The following is a 19,527-nucleotide window of genomic DNA, read 5'->3' on the forward strand; positions in this document are numbered from 1 at the left end:
AAAATGGGGAAGATATGACTGAGAAGTCATAACACTGATTCCACTTAGTATACTCAGAATAGCCCAAGGAGAGGGTAACCTCAGTTGGAGGAACACCGGCCCCCACATCACCTCCACCCATGACCAAATTCACCAAAATCTATTTATTATAGATTGTTGACTAATGAGTTAATGGAGTCTGGCAAAATCTGGTGCATTACTAAAGGCAGAAGACAGACTAATTATATGTAGGAATGTGTAGAGGAAAAGGGGCAAGAAAAGAAGGTGAATCTCTGTGGAAAGGCTAGAACCTACAGGATAAGATGACTGGCCTCACCTTTGGTGGGGCTGAGTGAAAGATGCCTGCCCTGAGTCCCCCTCCTGTGGAAAATTCTAGAATGGAACCCATAGTCACATACATGTAGGAGTGAGTGTTGCTGGGCAGAATAAATACTCATTATGGGAATGAGCCTGGAGAATAAAAGCAGCAGATGGTCAGGACATTGAGCCTTTGTTCCCTTGCAGCACCATCCAGCTTCCTCTCCAGCTGAGGCCATGGCCTTTCAAAAACCTTCTCACTCTTTTTCAGGCCCTCGGTGTGGCTTTCTCGTCCTGGAACCAATGAATGAAGTGTCTTCTAAACAGCTTTAGCTCTAAGCATAGCATGCTAGAAGTAAACTGATAATGGCAAATTTTAATAAGCAGAGGTGCCCATCAGAATTACCCCAAAAGGTTTTAAAAATGCAAATGCCCAGACCCACAGCCAAAGATTTAGGGATACAGAGTGAAAATCTGAATTCCGGTAGAATTTCCCTGATGAATGCCGGTCCATGAGCACAGTGGAGAAATACTGCCGTATGAAGCAATCCCCAAACTTGGGTACTCAAGAGCACCGGGGGTACCTGGACAGGAGGCCCCGGGAGGATCACGTGGCCAGCACATAACCTGTGCTCATGGTGGACAAAAGGAAAGGAGATGCAGGGAATGACTGGGGGGTCAGTGAGGCTTCTCAAGGTGCCAGAAAATGGCCTCCAAGAGAAGAGCAGGGTCATCTGACAAACATCTCCAGAAAAGAGGATCCACTTAGGGACCCTGGAATGAGGTAAACAGGGAGACTGGGCAGGATTTAGGCTCGGCGGGGACAGGTTTACAAAAAAGACGTTCACCTTCGGCATGCTAGTTAAGCCACTACACAATATATGCAGTTTGTGATCTTGAAAAAAAAAAAAAAAATGGCAGGAGGTAAAGGCAGGAAGCATATCTGCTGTATACGGCCTGCACATTGTTGAAAACAACAGACTCTGGACAGAGCCTGAATTGGAAGGAATTTGTCAAGGCCCCCAAATCAAAGTTGTATAATCTATCACGGCTATCAAATTGCTATGACAAACCTCCTCAGCTAAATGAGACAGAGAACTTAACTAGTTACATCTCCCAGGTTTCTCCAGATATCGAAACCAAGTGTAATTCAGTCATCTTATGACTCCATATAAGCAAATCCTACTGTTTCACTTCCATATGAAATCTCCAATATAAACCAAAGGAATAAGGTAGTTCATGAAACGTGGTCCAAGTGTCCTGAGATAATGGCCTTTATATCTGTCTACGCTTTTTCATTTGTAAAATGAAATAACAAACTCTTCTCCACAGTATATAAAAAAATAACGTCCCAGAGAGTTCTCAAATAATGAAACACCTAGCTGTAATTGCTAAATTAACTACTGACCTGTAATTTTTAAAACCTAATATACATTCCTTCATTTTCTAGAAGCAACACAGAGTTCCTAATTTACATCATCAGCTTATTCGATTTCTGATTTGCAAGAATCCCTTCTGCTTTATCCAAAGTTCCAAACATGGAATTGATCTGTTTGATGAGACTCTCCCATCTCTACTATCATGACAGAATTTATGCCTTCACTTCATGGATATCTTTATCCTGTGACAATCTCTCAAGAAGCAGCCTGGGAGGGAAGCAAAGAATCCAATGTTCACTGTGGTTGCTATTTCCGATATGCGGGCCGATTCTCCCACCACAGACCTTGATGACATGACACACAAGACCTGCTTACTCCAGGCTGAGTGATCTACGTGTGTCCTTCAGCTGGTGTCCCCAAGCCGATCAAGCAGCCTGAATTACAGACGGCATTATAGTGTTCTCTGCTGAGAAAGTTGTCCCTCCTACCCACACTATGGCCCTGTCCTACCCGTTTCGCCTGAAGAAACCACGTTGGGATGCAGGTAAGAGTTGGGGGTGAGGAGCCTGGTGTTGGCACAGCACCGTTCTACCTCCCTTTTGGCCTTGTCAAGCACACCTCCCCTCTGGGGGAACCCTTCCCCTTAAGCTTGGGATTTGACCCTAGTGCTGGAAGCATATACTTCCCCCTGCTCAAAGTCATGGATTTTATAGGCATTACCCCCTAATGGGGAACTGTCACATGCAGGGGCTATCAGAAAGAAGACGGAAACTCTGATTCAGGAATGCTGCAGACATAAAGCCCATTATACAACCAAATCTTTATCTCCAGCTGCCTGACCCATGCATTACTTTCAACTAGGTTTTATTTTTTTTTTTTTTTTTTTTTTTTTAAATATTTTATTTATTTATTTGACAGACAGAGATCACAAGTAGGCAGAGAGCAGGCAGAGAGAGAGGAGGAAGCAGGCTCCCCACAGAGCAGAGAGCCCAATGTGGGGCTCGATCCCAGGATCCTGGGATCGTGACCTGAGCCGAAGGCAGAGGCTTTAACCCACTGAGCCACCCAGGTGCCCCTCAACTAGGTTTTAGATAGAACAAAAGGACAGGAGGCAAAGCAGCAAAGAAAGCTGGGACTGAGACTCGGAGGCCAAAGCAGAGGCTAAATTCCATCTCCATTAGCCTCCTCAAGCCCAATGTATCACCTACTCTAACCACACCTACGGCACCATACTGTGCAAGTGCCCATGGGGACTCATGCTTTTCGTTCATCCTCAGAGTACCTTCCCGAACCCTGCTCAGCCCCTGCCCTGCCCCCTATCTAAGACACAGCCAACCTCAGGGATCTCTTCATTCTCTGTGCATTATCTCTTCTGGGCTTTTGGTCTTTGACACTGTAATTGCAAAGCCATTTTTAAGTAGAAGACACATCTCTAGGAGGGTCTAAGTTCCTTCATGGACAAGAGCTGATCTCCCTTCATCTCCATGGCCTCACTCTTTGGCGCAGGTTAACTAACATTTAGTAAAAACTTAAGACTCCTGGGGCATGAAACTAAGGGCATTATACATTATCTGGTTTAATAAATAGATACAGGAAGTAGATACAGTTATTCTCTAGAAGGAACAGGACCCATGCTCAAAAAGGCTCACCCATCTAAGTGCATCTTGCCATCTATGGTGTAGCTATGGGCATGCTTGTAGAGGTGAGGCAGAAGAGCAGACAGGGCCAGGAAGTGAGAATCGGGGGACCCAGGTTAGCTCAAAACCACGGGTTCTGCCCTCACTGCCTTGATGTTCAGCCATACAGCCCCTGGGTTTAAGGAGAGAAAGAAGTCCCACTTAAAAAAAAAAAAAAAAAAAAAAAAAGAAGAAGAAGATGAAGAAGAAGAAGGAGAGGGAGAAAAATAAAAGTCCATATGGTCACTAGTCCACGAAAGTGAGCAAGTCTCCCCCGCAATCCCCAGTCCTCACTCTGGAAACAGAGGCCTGGATGACTGTGGCTGTGTCACTAGATTTACAACAAGCCCGAAGACTGCAAGAACTGGAAGGCCCACACCGGACCCGCTCAAACAGAGCTGGAAGCTTTCTAGTAACTCCAACCGTGCATGGGGGGAAGAGCGGCTCAGAGAAGTGAGTCACTTACTGGAATCTGTGCTGCCTGCATTACTCAGCTGATATTAATACACCCACTTGTTCATTAAAGTTTAATTGGAGTTCATGTGAATTGGTTTCACCGGATACTTAATCAAAGAGAAGTGTTTGTATCTGAACTGTTCCCATACAAAGCTAGAAAGCACCACTTCCCTCCAGCGTCTGGGCACATCCACTCCCTGTTGTTCTAACCTGGTGAACACACTAAGTTAATCCTAGGGCAGTGAACGGTGAACTGGAAGGAGGAGGGCGGAGAAGCCATCCCGACAAACACAAAACTAGAGTTAAGTGAAAAATGCTCCTTGAGGCACAGCTGCAGTTCCCTAGCTCATAAGCTGCATCCTAACCTCCGCCAGGACTCAAATTCCTACTCCCAAACCCGATCTTTTTCCTGCCCAGGGTTCTTTATCAAAGCCACAGGGTTCCTTCTTTCTTTGGGCACCTGTCTTCCAGGCATACATCTTTATTTTTAAAATGGGTGGATAAGGAAATTAACCATCATTCAACATAATCACACATCTCTCTTGTACTGACAAGCGAACCATGAACACAATCCCAAACGCCTATTTATACAATCAGGGCTGTCAGTACCCTGTTATTTCTTATCGGATATCTCACTAATCAACATTTCTGGAAGTATAAAATTTTAAAGCTCCTGAAAAGATTGTGCATAGATTTGTGGGGGAGGGGAACAGATTTCCAGTTTGGGGCAGCTCTGTGTGTTACCAAGTTTTCCTTAGGCGTGGTCACCACTGTTGAGGAAGCCTGACTTCTGGGCCCCAAACAAATCAAGATGAATTTAAATAAAACTCCGCCCTCCCTTTTTGATTCACTGAAACAACCTTCAGAAATTGTAGACTGAGAAGCAACTGACTTACTTCTTAACAGCTTTAATTGAGATACCATCCACAAGCCATATAATTCATCCATTTAAAATCTGTAATTCATTGGGACGCCTGGGTGGCTCAGTCCATTAAGCCACTGCCTTCAGCTCAGGTCATGATACCAGGGTCCTGGGATGGAGCCCCACATCAGGCTCCTTGCTCTGAGGAGAGCCTGCTTCTCTCTCTGTCTGCCCCCTACTCTGCCTGCTTGTGAGCTCTCTCTCTCTCTCTGGCAAATGAATAAAGTCTTTAAGAAATAATAATAATAAAATCTGTAATTCAGTTTTTGGTATACATATTCAGAATTGTACAATGATGATCACAGTGCAATGTAAGAACTCAGAAAGAAACTCATACCCATCAGAAGTCTCTCTCTGGGACCCACTCCACCCCTGTGGACAAACATTCATCTACTTTCTATCTCTATAAACCCTATGGATTTGCCTATTACGGACATTTCATATAACTGGGAACCATATAATATGTGGTCTTTGGTAACTTCCTTTACTTACCATGTTTTCAAGATTCATTCATCTGGTAGTTTATGTATTAGGACTTTACTCTTTTTCATTGCTGAATACTATTCTGTTATACAGACATACCACATTTCGCTTACCCATTCAGGAATCTACCCTCTAAAAATAAAACAGACCCCAATCTACATCAGAAGAGTGAATTACTTAGCACTCCATTGGACAGGTCATCTCCTTATCCCCTCAATGATCCATTCAAGATTATCCCTTCACACATGTAATGGAAATGACCCCGTGGGAGGGACTTCTCAAATGTGGCAGTGGGTGGCAGAGCCTTGTAGCATAAGCCATCCTGCTCAGGAAACTCACCAGGACCACCTACCTATGCATTGTTTCACAGTTTGGGAGGTGTTCTCACAGACACATACAGCTTACATTGTGGCTCCCTCCACAAGGAACTGTGCTATCAGTACCTCTGACTTCCCCTAGGCTCCATGCAAAGTTTGGAATGCACTCAAGCAGCAGCACTCAGACTCTCCTTTTCCCCCCTTCTTCAGATCTGACCCCACTACTTAGTAACAAGCACCTACTGTGTGCCAGGCACACTCGTGGTGATTAATAAGATATGACACCAGCTTTCCAGGAGGGCAGAATCTAGCAGAAAAGACCAAACCAACACACAAAGGACAGATTCATGTCAGATGGAACAGAATTAAAGCTGTAAGAGAAATTCAGAGACGGGAACTGTTGGCTTGCTCTGTCTCACCTGCCGTGCTAGTGATTTCATTGCTAACCTTGTGGGAGCTAATTATTCTCTGACAAGCGGAGATGGCAGATTTTTATGAATGTCAAGCATTCATAGATGTGTTTCCTGAAAACATACAAGCTGGGGTATAAGTCAGAGTCAATTTCAGCAGCCCCATCAGTAACATTACCAGACCATGTGGACTTAGGAAGCCATCAGAGATCAGAAGTAGAGAGAGTCATCTATCCAAATTGAAACTTTCTGCCTCCTTCTTAAGCAGCCAGGACACTATCAGGAGGCTGATAAGCCACCCAGAAGTTGCTGTCTAAGAAACCATGCAGTGTGCAGTAAAGTAACAGGTTTTCAAAATACATGTACTCAAACCCATACTCTAACGCATGAGGCTAATAATACAGCCCTGGACTTATCTGATGCCATGTGTCTGAGGGACTCAAAGACATTTGCCAAAGAAAACTCAGTCCTTCCCATGTCCCAGGTGAGGGCCACACTGACTCCAAGGCTTAAAGAGCATCCTGCATCACTTTGTTCTGTGCTGGGAGAACACACTTGAGCTTCCAGATAACGGCACCTCACAATCAAAACTAAAAGCCCAACTCACGCTTCTGTGTTTTGGAGTGTAGACAGGTTTACCCCTTTTGGATCCAACTCATGGAACATATTAGGTTTTCATGTACACCAAAAACAATGTATCTACTTAATGAAAGCTTCTTTCACTTAAAACTTCTACCAGGATAAACCTTCCAGAATATACTGATCGAGTATGCACATCAGTATAAGTATTCCTCTTTAAATTCCCACAGTAAGTTCTCACATCCTGTTTCCTAATTAACTCACGCAAAAGAAGACTTTTACCTTCACCTCTCCTGTTCATTAAAGCAAGTTTCAGGAAATACTTTGACATTTGATTTCTGAAAAACACATGCTGGTTTACAAAAATTCTAGAGATTCATCATTATTTCTACTTGGGGAGAAACGAATCATATCAAATCACAGTTAACTTTTTAACCAAAAGAAAAAAGAAAGAGAAAGGCAAATTTTTTCAGATTTATTACATCTCTATCTAATCTGAGTAGCGCGTGGTAAGAACGATCTCATTACACCCAAATCTGGGTGGTGAAGCAGAAAGACACCCCAGAGTCAGCGATTCGGGATTCTCATCCACCACTGCTTTAAGGAAACTCACTCCATCTCTCTGAACCTCGGTTACATCATCTCCAAAAGGGAAACAATAAGGTCTGCCTTGCCCACTTCACAGGGACGCCATAAGGTACACGTAAGAAAATGTGTTTTCAGTGACTGTGAGAACCACAAACTCCACACATAATGTGAGGCTTTATTTTTTTTAAGATTTTATTTATTTATTTAACAGACAGAGATTACAAGTAGGCAGAGAGGCAGCCAGAGAGAGAGGAAGGGAAGCAGGCTCCCTGCTGAGCAAAGAGCCCGATGCGGGGCTCGATCCCAGGACCCTGAGACCATGACCTGAGCCAAAGGCAAAGGCTTAACCCACTGAGCCACCCAGGCACCCCTGTGTTGTATTATCGTAACATCCTTTCCTATAAAGACATTTTTAAATGACATGAACAAAAACTTTCACCTTTCTGTTTCTATTTTGAATAAGCCAAAGAAACACCCCCAAAATTAACCTTACCAATTCCTGGAAGCTTCATACACACACACACACAGACACACACATGCACGCTCTGTAAGGAAAAGCACTACTTAGGACAACAAGCCCAAGAAAGCAAATACCTCAAGAATCTTCTGCCTTAAGAGATATCCTCAGCAGCATGACTTTAACATTAAGTGTCCTTCAGTATATTCTTATTTTTTGAAGATAGGCGAAACATATTAAGAGTGTTTCACCCTCCAGGGGCACCTGGGTGGCTCAATCAGTGAAGCTTCTTCTGACTATGTCTCCGGTCATGGTCTCAGGGTCCTGAGAACGAGTCCCACATCGCAGGGGGTCAGCTTCTCCCTGTCTCTCTGCCCTGCACGCCCCCCACTCATGCTCTCCCTCTCGCTCTCTTGCTCTCAAATAAATAAAAATCTTAAAGAAAAAAAAACAAAACAGTATGGATCACCTTTCAAAAAATGATAGACAAATGTCCCTGCTCACCTCCTTTGGGTATAGGAAAAATGGTCTCAGGAAGAGCAGCCCCAAGATAACAGTGCTTTCTACAGAGAAGGAAAATGGGAGACAGCTATGAGGACAGGAGCCAGGCACATGCAGACGGAGGGAGGGTGGAACCTGCCTACATGACACAAGGAAAATAGCCCCCTACCAGCCACCTTTAACAGCAAAGTGACCCTTGGAGGCCACAGAGCAGCTCTCCAGGAAGCAACTCCATTAAGGACGTGGACACATTCCACTCCCACGCATACTCTACCATCTGAAGTTTACCCTCCCAACTACCTCTGCAGATAAGCAAAGGTCAAGGGCGGAGAAGCCAAAAACTTTTCCAAGGTCATTAGTGGCTGCCCAAGTGCAACTCCTATGTCCCAAGCTACCCCTATATGGTTCATCACTGCCTGTTCGTGGGTACTCCCAGCGCGGGCTGAACCACCACTGTAAACCAAGCACCTTCGGAGACTCTCCCCTACATTTTCCAATTTATTCTCACAATGACATTGGGAGAGAGATTTTATCATGCCTAAGTCAAAAGAAAACACTGAGACTCCAAAAGGTCATTCAACCAACGTTTTTTACAAAACCTAAGAAGCACACAAGGATTTGAACCCCTGTCCAATTTCAAGTTTAGTGCTCCTTACGAATATCTAGGTTCTGTACCAGCCCTGACATCAAGAAACTCCATAGGCTTCATCATCAGTATAGCTACCCACCTGCTCATGCATGTCTTGCCAAGTGGTGCAACAGAAAGAACAGGGACTGAGGAGACAGGAGAACCAGAGAGTTTCCACCACCTGGGTAAATGACCCAGCCTCTCTGAGTCTCAGTTTCCTCACCTAACCAGTGAAAACAATGCTAACTGTGCCTGCCCATCATCTCATAATATTCTTATAAAAATTAAATGAGATGATGCACTTAAAACACTAGAACAATGATGGGTACATAGTAAGGGCTCAATAAAAATTACTCCAATGAATAATTGAAGGAAACATTAGGATCAAATGGGACAATCAGAAAAATTCCTACTACAGTTCCTGTCATATAACAGCTGCTCAAAAACAAAAACACTATTCATTTATCGTTAATATCCTAACAACCTAAATACATCCTGAGTCTCACAGCCCCATAGCCATATAGCACCCTCCACACTTGGAACGTTCAGACTCACTGATTCTATGCTCTTTCTCTGAACTTAGGAAGGAAAGAAAATCTAAGATGCTGAGATGGCTTCTCTGAAAGTTTGGGAGCTTCAGATAGCCATTTTCACCCCAAATTTTATCTACAGTTTTAAAATCATTATCCATAATTGAAGTGTAAGACACACTAAGAAGCCACAATTTAATGTTCTTACTTATTTCTGATATATTCCACAAGAAATAAAGAAAAGTGATCTCCCAATCTCTACCCTTTTCAATCTTATCTCTGTCTTCTCTACAAAGACCTCCACGTTACTTATAAAAGCATTTATTTTGTACCGGGTCCTTCACAGATGGTAATCCCAAGTGCTTTCCGGAATCAGTCACCAGTGAGAGAAAGAGAGAATGGGAGAGACAGGGACTGTAAATGCCAGAAATGGAAGACATTTGTCATCATGAGAACATTCGCATGACAGAACTGCTTTAACCAGGACCTCAAAGGCAAAACAGCTGCGAGTACACATCATTAAATGGGGGGGGGGGGGGGGGGGTTGCTGTGCGTGTGGACAGATGTATTGTGGACAGATGTGTGTATGTATAAGAGTGTGTGTGTATGTGTGTATGCTGTGCATGTGTGCAGGTGTGTACATGTACAGATGGGTGTGTAGGTGCATGGAGGATATATGTGTGCACAGATGTGCATGTATAGACGTGCATGCGTGTGCGTGTACAGGCATGTGTGTACATACAGGTACACACACGCACACGTGTGCATCCATGGAAAAGAGATGGGATGAAAGCACCCGCTACAGACCAGAAAGAGCCCCCATGCCGGGATATTTGGGCAACAGTGCGAAGGGTCACAATGCTGAGCAGGGTCTGGGGGCCGAAAGGCGGGGTCTCGCAGCAGGGCTCTGCCGGTCAGCTGCCTCATCTGGAACACAGCATTTCAGCTCTTCTATGCTCAGAATGCGGCCCTGCCAGAACTGGTGTGAGACATGGGTGACAAAGGAGAGCGATTTAGAAACCCACACGAACACACACAGGCGTTACTCTCCGTTTCTCCCAATGCCAAGGAGAGTGACTTCTTGAGCCAACGAGCCTCACAGGAGAGTCTAACCCTCTCACAGGCTGCTATCAGCAAAGGAAGAAGGGATACAGACCATATTCCGAAGATGCGCTGCTTTTTAATTCTGTATTATTTCCAAAACAAAAAAGCAGAATCTCCCCCCCCCTTTTGTTTTTCCAAATAAAAATAAATTATAACCCTAACTTGATAATGAATGCAGGCTGAAGCTGTCCTTAAGTAAAAGCTTTTGATAACAAATTGCCTGCACTAACTGCTATTTTATTGCTGAATTTTTTATTGTTGCTTAAGCACAGCAATTATGCTAATAAGCCTGGGAGGATGGTACATGGAGTATTGAATCTGACAGATAAAATACTCAATAAAATGCTAATCTCACCTGAAAATTGGAATCAGACAGCCTTATTAGTATTTATGGATATGGCATCTTAAACATGTTTTTTTTAAAAGATGAATATATATGAAATCAATGTTGTCTCCTCACACAGCCTGCCATGTCTAGGCCTTTATGTGCTTTAAATTCAAGGTGACAATTACTCATTGCCGCAGCTTTGCTTCTTCACAGAGAAACGAGAACTTACTGGTCATCTCAGCCACATAAAGAACCAGGCGATAAAATCTTTTTCTTCCTCCATCCACCACCTCCCTCCCTCTCTGCCCGCCCCACCTAATCCCCCCAAAAAGGGAAGGTAAGAACTGTGTCGAGAGAGAAGAGAAGGCAGATTTGACAGCAACAAGAACCATTTGTCAAACCATCTGGCTGTTCTCCACACCTGACGGGGGTGGGAAGACAACGCCTCAGAACGCGCAGGGAAGGGAGGGTCCCAAGAACCAGCCTCTCGTCTTCATTTTTGCCATTTCCTCCATGAGTGGCCTTGCCGGGCCTCAGTTTCTGAAACAGGGACCATCTGGAGCCCCAAAATCAAGTCTCTCTACCTTTCTTTACATGAAAAAGGGGAGACCAAAGCCCCTGTGTCTAGGAAGAACTGAGTATCATCCTAAGCCAAGGTAGAGATAAGGCAGGTGGGAACCTGAAATCCTTGAACCTGTGCTTTGATTTACACTGTCCCCTCTTACCATGTATCCCCAATATATATCTGTAACGGTCCAGGTTTAAATTCAGAGACCTCAGATGCCAAATATAAAAAAAGACTGGACTGTTTACCAACTGTACTTGGGAACTTAACCAGTTTTCTTTTATTCCTCTGGCTGGGAGCAAAAAAAGAAGTCAGATACCTGGCTTAAGTGGCAGACACTAGTGACATCTAAATATCGCAATATTATTAAAAAAAAAAAAAAGTCCTCCATCCATTCATTTCCATATGAACACTGTGAATCAGTAAGAGAGAAAAACTTATTCTATGGGCAAGGGAACTGAGGATCAGAGAGAGCTTTCTCATCCATGCAGAGTACATGGGCTCTGGTGTCAGGACGAGTAGTTATCCCCTCTGACTAATTCCAGCACACCACACGTCCTCTGGGTCACAGGCCTGTTGACTCACCCAAAACCCAAATACTCAAGTAACTAATCATCACTGGACAAACAGGGAGGTGAGTGGGAACTCAACACATTCAGCAGTAGCCACACCAGAGACTTCTCCCACCACTGTCCCGGCTTCCAAGAGCTGAAGCCCTTCCAGAAGCTTCTGTCTCCCTCTGGGTCGGTCTAAGGAAAGGACAAGTCAGGCTCACAGCGCAGAGTGGAATCTGGCATGCTGTGAAAAACCGGGCAAAGGTCCCAGGCCTTGAAAAGTCACTTCCCACCATCTAAGGCCCGTTTCTGCCTCTGTACCAGTTTCTCTTTTCAAGACCAAAGAGGTCCCTTGGCCAAGGCCCTGGAGGAAGGGAGGAGAGAGAGAAAATGGGCTCCCAAAATACAAAGGGTTCAATGGAACTTACAAAGGATCTTCACATCTCTTTCTTCAGTGAACCCTCATAATGCAGGTGAAACTAAGCAGTTTCCTCCTTTTGCAGAAGAAAGAATAAAGGTCTAGGTGTTCAGAAATTCTCCCAAGGTAACACAGGAGCTCAGAGTTCCTCCAGCCCATAGCTGGGGCTCAGGGGACTGATGATAGGGTGGCTAGCCCAGGCAGGGGAGGACCAAGTAGTCAACAGACTGTACAGTCATGAACCACCATGCTGAACAATTCCCCACCCCACCCCCCACCATTGGGTCACATGCACAGAAATGAGACCCAAAGTCAGATATCCCTTCATCTTTTTTACACCATGACCAACACCACAATTGGCAAAGCACCATGGCAACAAATTTATCAAGTAGAAATCATTGTCCCCCAATTTACAGGAGGAAAAAGCCAAGGCAATAAGAATTTGCACTTGCCTAGTTCTCACAGTCTCTAAAAGCAGGGCCAGCACTCAGACCCAGATCCCTGGCCCTGAATGCCCTCTTCTTTCCACCTGCTTCTGATGCCCATGATCCGCTGGGGCCACCGTTTCTTTAGTAAACAACCAGAGCAGAAGGTCCTCTCTGAACGGAGACATCTCCCAACAGAGTCACGATTCGAGTCATCCTTCGAGGAATAACTTCTGGGAAAGCAGAGGAGGTGATGCATCAAACAGTGAAACTTACAACTCCTACTCACGACCGGCCTGGGGGGGAGCAGGAAATGGGGCCAAGGTTCTTTCCCTACAGGCTCCCCCTGCCCATTTCAGTCGCTCTCAGTCATTACTAAAGTCAGGTCTTTAAGCAAATGAATGCTGTTTCTTAGCTGTACGCCCTTGGGTAAGTCCCCGACCTCTCTGGTCCTCTTACTTATACACATTCATGCACACGCATGCACGCACAGATGTACACACACTCATACTCACATACACACACACACACACACACACACACACACACACGAAGCCATCCCTTCGTTTACCTGGAGGGATGGTGACCGCAGAGAGCCCCTACCTTTCTTACCTTGCAAAGCACCTCAGCTACACACTAACAGTTCATGGGTTCAGGTAGCGCCCTCCAGCCTCTGCACCCGGCACTCCAAGCAGAAACCTCCACCTCTGGCTAGGGCCTCCAAGGGCCCATCCCCCTCCTTCTACTCTGCCCCTCCCACCAGCTCCACTTCTCCCTCCTCACCTGCCACCTGCCACCTGCTACCATCCTGGGTCGGGCCTGGCCTCCTCCACAATGGAGAAGTACCCACTCTTCCCTCCATCACCAATCTCAATCCTCCTGTCCCTTCCCATCTCAAAGCCATCTTTCTCTGGGTCAAATACTGCCAACTCCTCAACAGCTCTTCATGGGGAAGCTCTTAAAACACCCTCCACCATCCAGGCTGCACTGTCCACACAGGCTATGGTCTGTATCCTTCCACACCAGGCATCTCCTAATGAGGTCTAGTCTACGGGTCTGGTTTCAAGACAGAAAGGGATGAAACAGGATCACGGAGGGGAATTTCAGTCACCACCCCTGAGGCATGTCCACTACAGAGCGCATGATCCTTCCAGAGAAGTCAGGGGGCAGTGATGAGCATCAGTCCCTAACCCGGGTGCTGTGACACACCACTGTGGTAGACCTTCTGCAGACATTCTCCAATCTTTGTAACTTAGCAGGCAAGGCACATTTAACTGAAAATAAAATCAATGTAAACTGTGACTCCAAGAGGCTTGATACCTTAGTGTCACTGAAGTTCTATAAATTGTCCCAATAACAATGGCTGTTGGGAGCCCAAGCTCATGAACGGAGACATCTCCCAGCAACTCCCAACACGTCCCCACAGCTTCACTGAGATACTCTACTGTTGAAATGTGTCAGGTGTCCTGCCACATGCTTCCCCTCAGTTCATTTCTCTAAGAACTCTTCCTAATAACTATCAGTGTCCCACCTTACAGACGTGGAAACACACAGCATGCCTCCGGCTGATCAGGACCAGAACCAAAGGTCCTAGGTGTGCTCTTCCCCGCCACCCCCCCACCACATCATTTACCTTGTTCCACCTCAATTCCTATCCACGGCGTAGTAACTGTAGAGTATTTCTGCACTTGAGTCTCTGAAAACCAATATTCACTCAGCCCTACCTGCAGAGTCTGAACTGAATTTCCCACTGAGGGTGGGAAATGGATTTTCCAAGCACACCATGTGAGCAGAGCCTGTCCCTGGACTGTTCCCGAAGGTCCGAGTCACAAAATGCGGCTGGATTTTCCATCCATTCCATAAAGGCCAACGGGGACACCTGTAACGTCTTCTCAACAAAGTTCATAACCAAAGTCAGGAAATCAAGAGTCCTCATGTAAACCACTCCCTTCTCTTCAAAAGGTGAGTTTTTCTGATAGAAGAAAGGTTCGTATTCTACAACTCGAGGGCTAGGAGAAAAGATTTTCTCTGGGAATGTCACCGGCATCTTCACCAGGCCCTACCTTTCCTCTGCCTCTAGAGACACAGGCTGAAGAAGGAGCCCAGGGAAAAACTGAAGAGTTGTTCAGAAAAGCGACATGCTCTGACACCAGTTCCCAGGGGCCCTTCTCGCTCCTGGGGTTGACTGTAGTTAACTTCCCAACCCCTCAGACCTCCTTGGTCCTCCAAGTCAATACATATTTACAGAGTGCCTAAAACTGCCAGCCATTGAGCTGGGCTCCAAAGGCGGAGATGCCTGCATTTTGGAAATCCAAGCTCAGAAGCAGATGCCACTCATTAAAATCCAAGGTGGTCTGTGAAAATGTGACTGAAAGTATGAACCAGGGGATAAGGAATATTGGGGGGGGGATGATTCCCAGTGGGCAAGCTGATGTTTCTAAGGAGGTGGAATTTGAGCTAGGTATGAAGGGAGGTGCCCAGCAAAGCTAGCCATGCAAGAAGGCCCTCCCCTTGGGGTGAAGGGCATGAGCCTGAGGTGGATGGGGTGAGGGGAGTCAGGGAGCAGGCAGAAAGGCAGCTGGAAAGCCAGACTGGGTGGAGCCCTGTGCGGGGATGTCACTTATGCTAAGGACATGGGGAATCCAAAACAACACATGGCAAGTCTCACAACAGAGCCTCTCTGCTTACTGCACCCAGGGGTGGCCCACCAAAATAAAACCTACTGCCCCATAAGCCTAAGGAACGTGTATGTACGCAAGCCAACCCAACACCCAGCATTCAGGCAGAAAACTACATAAGATAGGTGTCACCCCCCACCCTAACCTGGCCTCTCAGGCTGGACCATGGTATCAAAACCTCCAATGTAAAAGACAAGGAAACAAGCCCAAGAAAGGATACTGGTGGAGACCTGACATTTCAGTGTTAGCGTTTGGTAGCTGAGGCCTGACTCTCCAATCATGTAAATGCCTAGTCATTAAGACCCAATTTAAGGTAAAGACAAGAAAGAAAGGAAGGCAGGATAGGGAGGTAGATAGCAAGGCAGGGAGGAAGGAAGAATGAGAAGGAAAGGGAACAGATGGGAAAGGAAGAGAAGGTAGGTATAGGATGGAACCTACAAAGGAAGAAAGAAAGAAGTCTCCCAAGGGCCACAGAGAGAAGGGAAAGTGGCTCAGGTACCACTCTGCCTATGGATATGAGGATGGTTAAATGTAAATCAAATGTGGGACTGCAGCGCCAAGTGACTGTTTTTCTTTTGAAAGTCCGGGTATTTTAAGAAAGAACAAAGCATGTAAACTTTGTAAAAATAATTTTTGAAGGTTTTTTTAACCAAAAAAATAAATATGTATTTACAGAAATAGAAACGTATGGGGGGAAACTAGACACATAACAATTTTAGTGGTGGTTACTTCTTGGGAGAAAAGAGGGGGAGTAGGACGGGGTTGGTAAGTTGCAAAAACATGGTCTCAGAATCTCCCAGCTCTGCATCCTCACCCTTGCAATATAATTTTGAGGGCTGCCCTATCCAAAAAGTGGACTCTTTCTCTACCCACGTCACTAACATATGTGCACTCATTCGTGGATCCACAAATTCATCCACTGCCTATTTCATACTCCAGCTTGTAGGTCTCCATCTTACCCATACTAAATTCAAAGGTATTCCCACTCTGAGTAATGGTACAACATTTATTGAATGCTTAACATGAGCAAGGTGCTGTAAGCCCTTCCCATGCATGGTCTCCTCCAGCCTTCACAGCATTCTTCCTCAGTCCTATCATCAGCCCCGTTTTAGAGAAAAGGAAGCCAAGTCACAGAAATTCAGCAATTTGCCTAAGGTCAAGCAGCTACTAAGTAGAGGACCCTGGGTAAACCCAGACGATGTGACATCAAAGCCAGCACTGTCCACGCTGCATCTGGGATGTCGCTCTAACCCACCACCCGGTTAGCCCAAACACAAAGGGAAATAGCTGACCCCATTTTGGCTCCTCGTGGACACAGCTTCCTTTCAAAGGCTCACAAATCACCTGTCTAATAAGCTTGTCTAAAATGATACCAGAAATCACAATAGAGTCAGCAGACTGAGGACTCCGGATACCTGATTTTTTTGATAACTGATATCTATTTCCTCATCTCTCACTTCTGGCATTTCTACTGATTTCCAGGTTTCCTCAGAATTCCTGGCAGCAAGCAGTCCGACGGTTACCACCGGAAGTTCTCTGCATACCCTGAGAAGTCGTGCGCGTGGCCCGCAGTCTTTGCAATCAGCGGGCTGAGCACCCGGCTCGCACATGACCTCCTCCACTGTCGCGGACATCAGTTTCTCCTGAATGATGTCGATTCCGCCTTCCCCAGTTTGAAGATCACCATCCCTTCCCTTGATAGAAATGACAATCAGGCACACAGTTCCGTTTTCTCTGTCCTCTGGGCCATGACATCACCCTCCCCAGGTTATAGAAAGCTGGGCATCCCCCAAAAAAAGCTCCCCCCTCCTGGAGCCCATTCTAATCCCATCCTGGCCCAGGAGGTAACTGGAAAAGAAAGGCCTGATTGGCTGCCAATTACATCACTGCTCCACAGGCCTGATTAAACTCTTAATTAACCGGATGCCACTTTACTTCTACCCCTGACTCCACGGACAAATAAATAAGCACAAAGAGAACAGCATAGGGGCAAGGCAGCAATAAACTATAGCTCCTGGCTCAGGTATGAAAGAGAAGCCATTTGCTGGGGTTACCTGTCATTAAGAACGATTTGGTCACCAGGTGGGGACATACAGTTCTCTATATTAAATTAGAGGAATGATTCAAAGGGGACCAATTTCAGCTGACAAGAGCAAAAAGAAAATCAATTTCAGGTTGCCAGGACAACTAGACTTTTCCTGCAAGAATAAATTTGATACAGCCCTAAAATCTGACAACTAAATGTTTCCTCGCATTACATCACATCCCGAAAACGTGTGTTGAACCAGTGAGATAATCAAGCCTGCTAATTACTTTCTACAACACTCATACGATGCGGGATTGATGGTCTTGGCTCCAGTCTGATGTTCCTCCAGCAGCCCCACTCGCTCTCTTAGTTTTAGAGTGAATGAGGACTGTATGCTTCTTAAAATGAATCTAAAGGCAATATCCTTGTCGGTTAGTCCTTGCATCCTGGAAAAAGGAAGGTGAGCGACTTTTTAATACATATCCCCAGTGTTCCCTGTCACACAATTCATTGGCAACCCCTTCCAGAGAAAGAGTCCTAAGTCACAGAATTAGATCTAACACAGTGTTGGACCTAAAGGGACCAGAGTGCGAATACAAAACAAAAAGAGGCAAAGTGACCGTTCAAGGTCAACACAGCTGGCCAACAGCAGTTAGGACTGGAATCCCGCTCCTCTGATAATGGCTTCTGTGCAATTTCTTTAAATAGCTGCCATCATTTTGCTCCTGCCTTAGAGACTCTGTGAGCTGAAGTTAAGTCCACTTGATCTCCTATTAATCCTCATGAGGCAGTGACCCCAAATGGCCTTATCCCAGGAGTTCAGAGTCCTGACCCCAGATCCAATAATATCTGATGAGATGAGCCTTCTCGCTGCATTTACGTTCTCAGAAGGCTGAATATCAACTTACCTCCAGGGGCTATTAAAAACAAGAACAGCTAATAAATCACTGGAAAGCACTTTGCAAATGTAAAGTAATACAAAAATGCGAAGCACCAATAATAGGAACGGCCCAGGCGAAGGCAGTTCCCTGAAGAGCATAAGGATTTCAAGCGGCCAGGCTGGGCCCACCATCACCCACCAGAAGATGGGAAGGCCACGCCTCTTGCTCTACCTCACTCTCCTTTCCCTCAGATTCTCAAGTGTGCCTCTAGACACTGCTGTGACACATCACGTCAGGGTGGATCGTCAGAAATGTCCTCTCTGTCCATTTGTATGGTCATGGAGTCTTCACTAAGTACGGAGAACTGTGAGAGGAGGTCTGGATCCAGCAGGCAGGAAAGCAAATGTCAAGCTGTCCCTAGCTGGTAATAAACCAAGTAAACCATGAAAAACAATGAACCCACTAGAAAGTGCTGGTCAGCGAAGTCAGCCTTGAGAGCCGATTTAGAATCCGGTGAGAGGTCGGGATAGCACAGCACATACTCAAGGGCTCAGGCCGATGGGAGAAAGAGGGGAGGGTAAAGCACTCCCGTGTGGTCCTTGGTTCTCACACGGGACCCACACAAGGTGAACAGAGAAGCACAGGAGAGGAAACAGGGGGAAGCAGAGTAATTAAGAAATTAAAAGCCGGTAGCAGAGAGACTTGGATTCTAACCCTGGCCCTGCCATTACACGTTACAGGACCTTGAACAAATTATTCAAACTTCACTAAGCCTCAGGCTCCTCCTTCATCCAATATGGAGGACACTAGGATCGACCGCACAGTCGGGCTTCAGGGATTAAATGAAATGAGGTATGGAAAGCAGTGCAAAGCCTGACACGTAGTACGTGTGCAACAGCCGTCAGTTATTGTGCAAAGCATGGGTGATCTAGGGCTAGAATCCAGCACAAAACCAATGGCAAGTCATAAGGCATAAAGTCAGAGGTCAAGATCGCTGGGACGATAAGGGAAAGATCTATCCCATAGGTTCTACTTTGTATCTACATAGGAGTTATCACTCGCCCCATTCCCAAATACCTAATTTAGGATGACATCAGCCCAGGGCTGGTGAGGCACCTACAAACCTCAGAATTGAGTAGAAATCCAAGGGCACTGGAAATCCAACCACTTGATCAGCACAGAGTCAGCTCTCTGCATTTGAGCCGAATGCTAAAATTCTAGGATTCTGGGTATTCAATGTGGCTGCAAGATCCTCATTGCAAAAGAAGGACCTAGTTTTCACGGGTGGAAAATGCTTCCTCCAGCACCAGTTCATTTAACACGCC

General features: G+C 45.7%; 1 protein-coding gene across 10 annotated transcripts in view; it reads right to left on the reverse strand.

Annotated features, from left to right (window-relative positions):
- The window catches only part of LPP (LIM domain containing preferred translocation partner in lipoma), a 652,084-nt gene that overhangs the window by 527,155 nt on the left and 105,402 nt on the right, over positions 1 to 19,527 (reverse strand). The window lies entirely within an intron of this gene.

The sequence above is a fragment of the Mustela lutreola genome, chromosome 2 (assembly GCF_030435805.1).
Source record: "Mustela lutreola isolate mMusLut2 chromosome 2, mMusLut2.pri, whole genome shotgun sequence".
Taxonomy (NCBI): Eukaryota; Metazoa; Chordata; class Mammalia; order Carnivora; family Mustelidae; genus Mustela; species Mustela lutreola.